Here is an 8,249-nt window from a genome sequence, read left to right as displayed (position 1 = left end):
AGCTAGAACTTGAATACAAACTCTGACCTGGGGGGGGGGAGGGGATAAGTTTCTGTCGGTGAAAGGCACCTGCTTGTAGTGTTTCTGTGAGCGCAGCCCTGGTGATACAGTGGTGACGTGCTCAGGGTCTGCAATTCTAAACCACCAGCCACTCCGGGGAGAAAGACTAGGCATTCGACTCCTATAAAGTTTGTCTTGAGAGCCCACAGGGGCAGCTCTAGCCTGGCCTATACGGTCGGCCATGAGTCAGAACACACCTAGCAGCAGAGAGTGAGTTAAGATAGACCCCTTAACCTTCAGTAATACACCCCAACCCACAGTGGCAGGGCATTCATGAATCACAGCATCCGCTGTCCGTGATTCGAGAATTAAACAGCTCAGAGGAACCAGTTCTCTAGGGAGACACTGAGCCCGCTGAGGAAGAGGAAGACCTTTAAGGAGCTGGGATGGCAACCAGGGTGTCAGGCACTGTTGCGGTGTCTGCACCGGTGGCTTCAACTGGGGAGGGTGGCACAGGATAGGCAGCGTTTATTGTTGCACTTGGGTGGCTGTGCGTCAGACCCCACTGGGAGGCACGCGACCAGACCAGCCCCTCAGCGGGTAGCTCCATAACAGGAAAGTGTAAGCACAATGGGTAGCGTCCACAACAAACTGTCCCAGCACCTGCTGAGACTTCCCTGTTCAGGAAAGGTTTGTGTTTGTGTTACCGACACAGGGTGTGTCCCAGTAATCCAGCGGAGTGACCAGGACTTCTGACGCTAAAAATGGTTGCCTGCAAGTGTCTCCAGGAAGTTTTAGCCTGAGCTAGGACTCGGTGGAATCCACGATAAAACTATCAACTTGGAAGGCCTACCCCGGCAGAGCAGCACCCGTCTCGAGCCCCAACCTGGGCAAATGTGTTTTTAAGCAGTGTGTTTGCTTTTTGTTGTGTTTTTTACACCAAGTTAGTGGTTGGTTTCAGAAAGTTGGGAGCGTGAACATAAAAACTGGGATTGTCAACTTCTCTTGGAAAACCTACAGATCTGGCCGTAGGCTCCAGCATGGCCACCATCCAGGAAAGCTGAGTGCAGCTGTGCCCGTACGACAGGGAAGCCTGCTACTAGGCTCCAACAGCAGCGGGCGTGGTTTACTCGCCGGTGTTACCTGCTGTAGGGTACAAAAGAGACCCCAAACCTCAAATGTAATTTACAGAGAACACTCATTAAGTCTTAAACAGGACAAAGATATGCAGATGAGCAAGATATGACCATGAGCAAGAGGTCATAATGGCAGCCAAGGACTGACAGAGAACCCAAGGCTTGAATACGACATCAAAGAACAGAGAGCCCATGGACATATGATTGGTGGCAGATCAATACATCAGAATTGTGGGCAGGACTATAGGAATGGGACATGATTGGGACAGAAGATTGACAAGATTGACCCCATGTCTTCTGACCTAGACTGATAAGACAGTGTCCATCAAAGACACGCCCAGGCAAGCCCCTGAAGGAGATTGCCACTCCCTGGGCTGCTTAGGGGAGTGGTGATTCTCCACTTCCTAATGAACTGAGGGCCATTTCCTATGCCTAGTTCATGGTCAGAAGGAATTCAATAAGATTTTTTTTTCAATATGTATTTTCTTTTTTATTAATTGGGAGTTAATACATATATCATTCTATTGTTCAATCACGTCGAACAGAATTGTACAATTGCTACCAAAATTAGTTTCCAAACATCCTTTTTCTTCCTGGACCCCTTGACATCGTCTCCATTTTACCCCACTACCCCCACTCCTTTAGTCCCCACCCCAAAACTCTTGTTCTATCTGCTGCCCCTCAAGGTTCTCAATCCTGGGTTTCACATACAGAAACACAGAAAAACATACAACACAGCTTCATGAAGGTGACCTCCAATGACAACACCTCTGAGATACACCCTAGGAATTCAGTAGGATTTAATCCATGTGGGAGACTCATAAATGGATTTTGGCTTTCGCAGTAAATGAGAGCCCTCTTCAAACTCAGTGCTCAGAAATGTAAACTAACCCATACGCCAGGGCCTCTATAGACACGTGAACCAAGTCTCCATGCTGGCCTACCGTAGAGGAGACGCTGATGGGACCTCAGTGTCCACACCTGCACTGTTTGCTCACACTTTGCCTGGAATCCTCTTCCCTGCCAGATTTCTACTTTGAGAGCATGTGTGTTGACTATCAAACATGTGAGGAGGTAAAGCCTGCCCTGCGACTCTGGACACCTCCTCCCTCTTCTCAACCAAAAACCCGAAGCCAATTCACTGCCCTCCAGTTGCTGCTGACTGCACATTACCTTATAGGACAGAAACTCCTTAGGGTTCCCTTTATTCCAGGGAGCAACTGGGGGGTTTGAACTGCTGACCTTGAGGTTAGCAGCCCAATGCCTAACCCACTAAGCCACCAGAGCTCTGAGCCCAAGAGGCCTATCTGTATGAAAATCCAGTGGAAATCCGAGCAGATGAAACCTTGATTATTGAGTGAGCAAGATGTAGCCAAAGCATTTTAAACAAGCATTTCCAAGGAACTCTGTTGCAAGTGCTTCACAGACTACTCTAAAAAATGTCAAGATCCTCCTCCCCCGAAAAGAATTTGTTCCAAAGGACGACATTGACTCTGCAGCTATGGGAGATGGACATATTTGATCAGAGCACACGGGAGCAGATGAAGGGGCAGGAGGAGAGAGTGGAGCACAGCCTGGCCCACCAGGCCGTGATGATGATGTTCCTGAGTAGAGCAGCCAGTCCACAGAGAGAACAACATGACTGGCCCTACTATGAGACATGATGCCCCTCAGTGACTAAGGGCGATACAGGGGACAGCACCGGAGACACAGTGTGGGAATTGCACCTCACCTGATCCCACCACACCGAGGCAAATCACTGGGGGAGTGCAGCGGAACAGCAAGGGAATGGAGTGGTAAGGTCCCCAGGGAATGCTGAAAGTGGACTTTGGGGCCAGGGCATGGTGCCCCAACAGACTGGACTGGAAAACGCTCCTAAGGGCCAGCAAATGATCCCTGAACTAACTACAAGCTTTTCTCTTGTGAACAAAAAAAAAAAAAATGTCAAGATCTTGAGTTCATGGCCGAGATCCAAAAGGTTAGCAGTTCAAAAGCACCAGCCTGATCCGTGGGAGAAAGATGGGGCGTTCTGCCCCCGTAAATAGCGAGTCTCGGAAACCCACTGGGGCAGCTCTACCCTGTCCTGTAGGGTCGCTGCGATCACCTTGGCATCAACTTGGGCTTATCTGACAGAAGCAGACCCTTTAACTGGCTCTTTTAGTGCTGTGGGTGCGTGATTCAAGCCCTCCAGCTACTCTGAAGGAGAATGATGAGGCAATTTGCTCCCATAAAGATTTACAGCCCGAGAAGCCCTACCTGAGGTGGCCGTGAGAGAGAATGGACTTGACAGTGAGTTTCCCATTTGCGCTGTGGAGATATCATGTACACGCCACAACATTCGCTCAAAGTGTTCAAGTCAAGGGTGTATAAGTACATTCACAAAGTTGTACAAACACCACAATTCATTTTACAGCAGTGGTTCTCAACCTGTGGGTCGTGACTCCTTTGGGGGCTGGAAAAACTTTTTCACAGGGGTCGCCCGATTCATAACAGTAACAAAATTACAGTGATGAAGTAGCAACAAAAATATTATGGTTGGGGGGTACGGTCACCACACCATGAGGCACTGTGCTCAGGGGTCGCGGCCTGAGGAAGGTTGAGAACCGCTGGTTTAGTGTCCATCCATTTCGAGATGGACCCGGCACCCATTAGCAGTCACTGTTCTCCCTTCCCCCATGCCCTTGGCCACTATTTCTGTGGCAAAGCCAGTTTTCCAAAGGGGCTAGACCATTTTACAATTCTACCCTGTGTGAGACAAGATCCAATTCTCCACATCCTCACTTACTGCCTCCCCACCCCCTGCCCCTGCCCCACCGTTTTAGATAGCCTATGTGGTAGTTAGATAATTTCGTGTCAGCATAATAAAGTGAAGGGGTGGAGTCTAGCCTGTCAATCAGGTGCCAGCTTGGTGACCTCATTTGGAGGTGCAACCCAGGTAAATGGCTTGCTGGAGGCTGGCCCCTCTCTTTCCTCACCCCTCCCACCTGCCTGCCTTGACCTTCCTGCTGTCGAGTAATTGGAGAGCTGCCCAAGCCACTGCCATTGCACCCATGGGACTCTGAGGCCACTGGCCAGTGGTGTTCCTGCATTCTGCATCATTGCGTGTGGCTTCGTGAGTCTGAAGAGGGACTTAGAGGCTGGTATCGGATATAGGGGCTAATATTGGACTTACAGAGTTGAGTTGGTCTGGGCTGGGATGTTTTCCTGATATACAATTACTTCTTGGTATAAAGCTCTTTCTTTTTTTTATTATATGACTATATTTTTATTGACAAGAATATTTTAAAGGCCTATGAGAAGGCTTACAATGTCCATGATATTGATCTATTGGTGATGGTACCCTCCACGGACGATCATCACTATCTAGATCCGTTATTTCATTTAGGGAGTTCATGAGATGATTCAGGAACCAGTAGGGTGGTTCAATAGGGTAATTGTATTAGGGCTCGTATTTTTTTTTCTCAACTATTTTTTTTAACAATTTATTGGGGCTTAGACAATTCTTATCACAGTTCATACATATACATACATCAATTTTATAAAGCACATCTGTACAGTCTTTGCCCTAATCATTTTTTTCTCCTATAAAGCTCTTTCTTACACACAGATGAGTGTCTCTGATTTGTTTCCCTGGTCAACCCGGCCTAACACAGCCTAGTTGGTTTGCAGTAGCTTTTGTGGTTTCGATTGTATTTCCCTGATGACTAATGCTGAGCATCCGCTTCTGGGCCCCGTGGTCAGTTGAATGTCTTCTTTGGAGAAATGTCTACCTGCTCAAAGTCTCTGTCCTTTTAAAAATATATATTTATATTAAAAGATCATTTTATTGGGGACTCCTATACCTCTTAACATTCCATACACCAATTATATTAACCATATTTGTACATAGGTTGCCGTCATTCTTTTCTAAACATTTGCTTTCTATTTGAGCCCTAGCTATCAGCTCCTCCTTTTCCCCTCCCTCCCCTCCTCTTACCCTTGTGACCCTTTGATAAATTATAAATTTTTTTTTGGCCTTTTAAAAAGAGATTATTTGTCTTTTTATTATTGAGCTTTAAGAGCTCTGTAAGTATTCTGGGCACCAGTCCCTTGTATTTCCAGATTCCTGTGAGGTATCACTATGCTTTCTTGATATTCTCTGACTTCTCTTTCTTGATCATGTCCCTTGAAGCACAAATGCTGTAAAACTTTAAGTTCAGTTTATCTTTTATAACTTTTGATATGATATGTAAGAAACCATTGCCTAATCTAAGATCATGATGATTAGCTCTTATATTTAGACTCGTGATCTATTTGGAGGTTAATTTTTACATAGGATGAAGGCCCAACTTTATTCTTTTTTTGTTTGTTTGTATTTATTTATTTAAAAACAATTTATTAGGGGCTCATACAACTCTTATCACAGTCCATACATATACATACATCAATTGTATAAAGCACATCTGTACATTCTTTGCCCTGATCATTTTCTTTTTTTTCCTCCTCTCTTCTTTTTTTACATTTTATTAGGGACTCATACAACTCTTATCACAATCCATACATATACATACATCAATTGTATAAAGCACATCCATACATTCCCTGCCCCAATCATTCTCAAAGCATTTGCTCTCCACTTAAGCCCTTTGCATTAGGTCCTCTTTTTTTTCCCCCTCCCTTCCCGCTCCCCCCTCCCTCATGTGCCCTTGGTAATTTATACCTCGTTATTTTGTCATATCTTGCCCTATCTGGAGTCTTCCTTCCCCCCCTTCTCCGCCGTCCCTCCCCCAGGGAGGAGGTCACATGTGGATCCTTATAATCAGTTCCCCCTTTCTAACCCACTCGCCCTCCACTCTCCCAGCATCACCCCTCACACCCTTGGTCCTGAAGGTATCATCTACCCTGGATTGCCTGTGCCTCCAGCCCTCATATGTACCAGTGTGCAACCTCTGCCCTATCCAGCCCTGCAAGGTAGAATTCGGATCATGGTAGTTGGGGGGAGGAAGCATCCAGGATCTGGGGGGAAGCTGTGTTCTTCATCGGTACTACCTCGCACCCTAATTAACTCATCTCCTCTCCTAAACCCCTCTATGAGGGGATCTCCATTGGCCAACACTTGGGCCTTGGGTCTCCACTCTGCACTTCCCTCTTCATTCAATATGGTATATATACATATATATATACACTCACACACATATATACATATACACACATATATCTTTTTTTTTTTTTTTGCATGATGCCTTATACCTGGTCCCTTTGGCACCTCGTGATCGCACTGGCCGGTGTGCTTCTTCCATGTGGGCTTTTTTGCTTCTGAGCTAGATGGCCGCTTGTTCACCTTCAAGCCTTTAAGACCCCAGACACTATCTCTTTTGATAGCCGGGCACCGTCAGCTTTCTTCGCCACATTTGCTTATGCACCCATTTGTTTTCAGCGATCCTATCATGGAGTGTGCAGTCAATGATATGATTTTTTGTTCTTTGATGCCTGGTAACTGATTCCTTCAGGACCACTCATCACACAGGCTGGTGTGTTCTTCCATGTGGACTTTGTTGCTTCTGAGCCCAACTTTATTCTTTTAGCATGTGGTTCTCCAGTTGTCATCGTACCATTTTTTTAAAAAAGGTTATTCTTTCTTTCATTAGATTGTCTATAGCCTTTCTTTTTTTGTCTATAGCCTTTCATAACCCAGTTCTTTGACCTGTGACTTCATCTTCTGTCCTACCCCCTCTCTAGCTTACCCTCCCCTGTAAAGGACTTGTGCTTTCCCATCTATGTTCTTTCTCTCTCTGCCCTCCTTCTCTGCATGTTTCTTCTACGAAACCTCTCCTCTCTCTTCCCACATCACCTGGATAGGTTCTCTAAGTACTTGACCGCAATCTAGACTTCATGTCACATCAGCCAAAATGTTTTCCATACGTCCCCCCAAATGGGTTGGGACCAGCATCTCCGTGTTCCCAAAGGACTGTGTGCTTCACCTCAACATGATGCTTAAGACTCACTTGCCTGCATCCCCCCCACAGAGCATCTTCCAGGAGAGGGGTTTTTGTGGCTAGTACATTATAGGCACAAAGTAACTCTCTAATGACTGAATGAATTGCAGAAGTCAAGGAAGACAGTAGTTTCCAGAAGGGAGACATCCATGTGCATTGCAGAAAGAGAATTGAGAATGCATCTAGGATTAGGCCGTGGGTTTTGACTATTTTTGTCATTACAGTGAAAATATATTAATACAGTAGTCCTGTGGGTATAGAAGCCAGAGGCGGAGTTGTGGCATGGATGGCTGATAAGAAAATGAGACGTCGTTGGCCACTCTTTAATCCCCAGTTGGTTGGTTGAGGAAGGAAAGAAGGAGATCAGCACTGGGAAAGGCTCAGAAGGAGAAAGTTCAGAGTTGGTTTTATGGCTATTGGTCTATCTGCTACTTCCTTCAACTTCAGGGAGTTGAACTCAGTGGCAGTTGGATGATTTTAGGTCAAGTAAACGCTCAGGGCTAAGGGTGGGATCAAACCTGTCAATCAAGTGGCAGCTTGATGACACCCCTTTGGGGGTGGGGCCTCTCCTATGCCTCTCTTTCTGTCACGTCCTCCTCATGGGACTCTGTGTCTGTCTCCAAGGCACCCCTGTGGGCTGCCCAACCCGACAGCTATCAGCACCCTGCCACATTTCCACCAACCTTGCATCCACACGACTGCCTGTGATCCTCCTGCTTCCTGCGTCGCCTTTCTGTGTCACCAGCCTGCAGCCAAATGCATCTGAAGAGGCTTACAGACTAGCCTGGGACTCATGGATCCCAGCTGGAAGGCTGGGATGCCTTCTTGATATATAGTTATTTCCTGGTATAAAGTTCTTTCTTACATATATATGACTGGATTGGTTTCTCTGGACAACTCGGCCTAATACAACGCCTAATGTCAACTCTAGGTACTTTCCCAATTCTCTTAAAGCCTAGTCATGCATTTTGGTAAAAATAAAGTATCCTCCCCCTCCTGCTACTCCATTACACGTAGCCCCCATCCCTTTGTAAACACACACGCACACACGCGCGCGCGCACACACACACACACACACACACACACACCCTGAATGTATGCTCATTCCAGGAATCTAAACTTGAGGGAATGACTGAGG

The sequence above is a fragment of the Tenrec ecaudatus genome, chromosome 1, assembly GCF_050624435.1.
Source record: "Tenrec ecaudatus isolate mTenEca1 chromosome 1, mTenEca1.hap1, whole genome shotgun sequence".
Classification (NCBI taxonomy): Eukaryota; Metazoa; Chordata; class Mammalia; order Afrosoricida; family Tenrecidae; genus Tenrec; species Tenrec ecaudatus.
Note: the sequence above shows the minus strand (reverse complement) of the source record.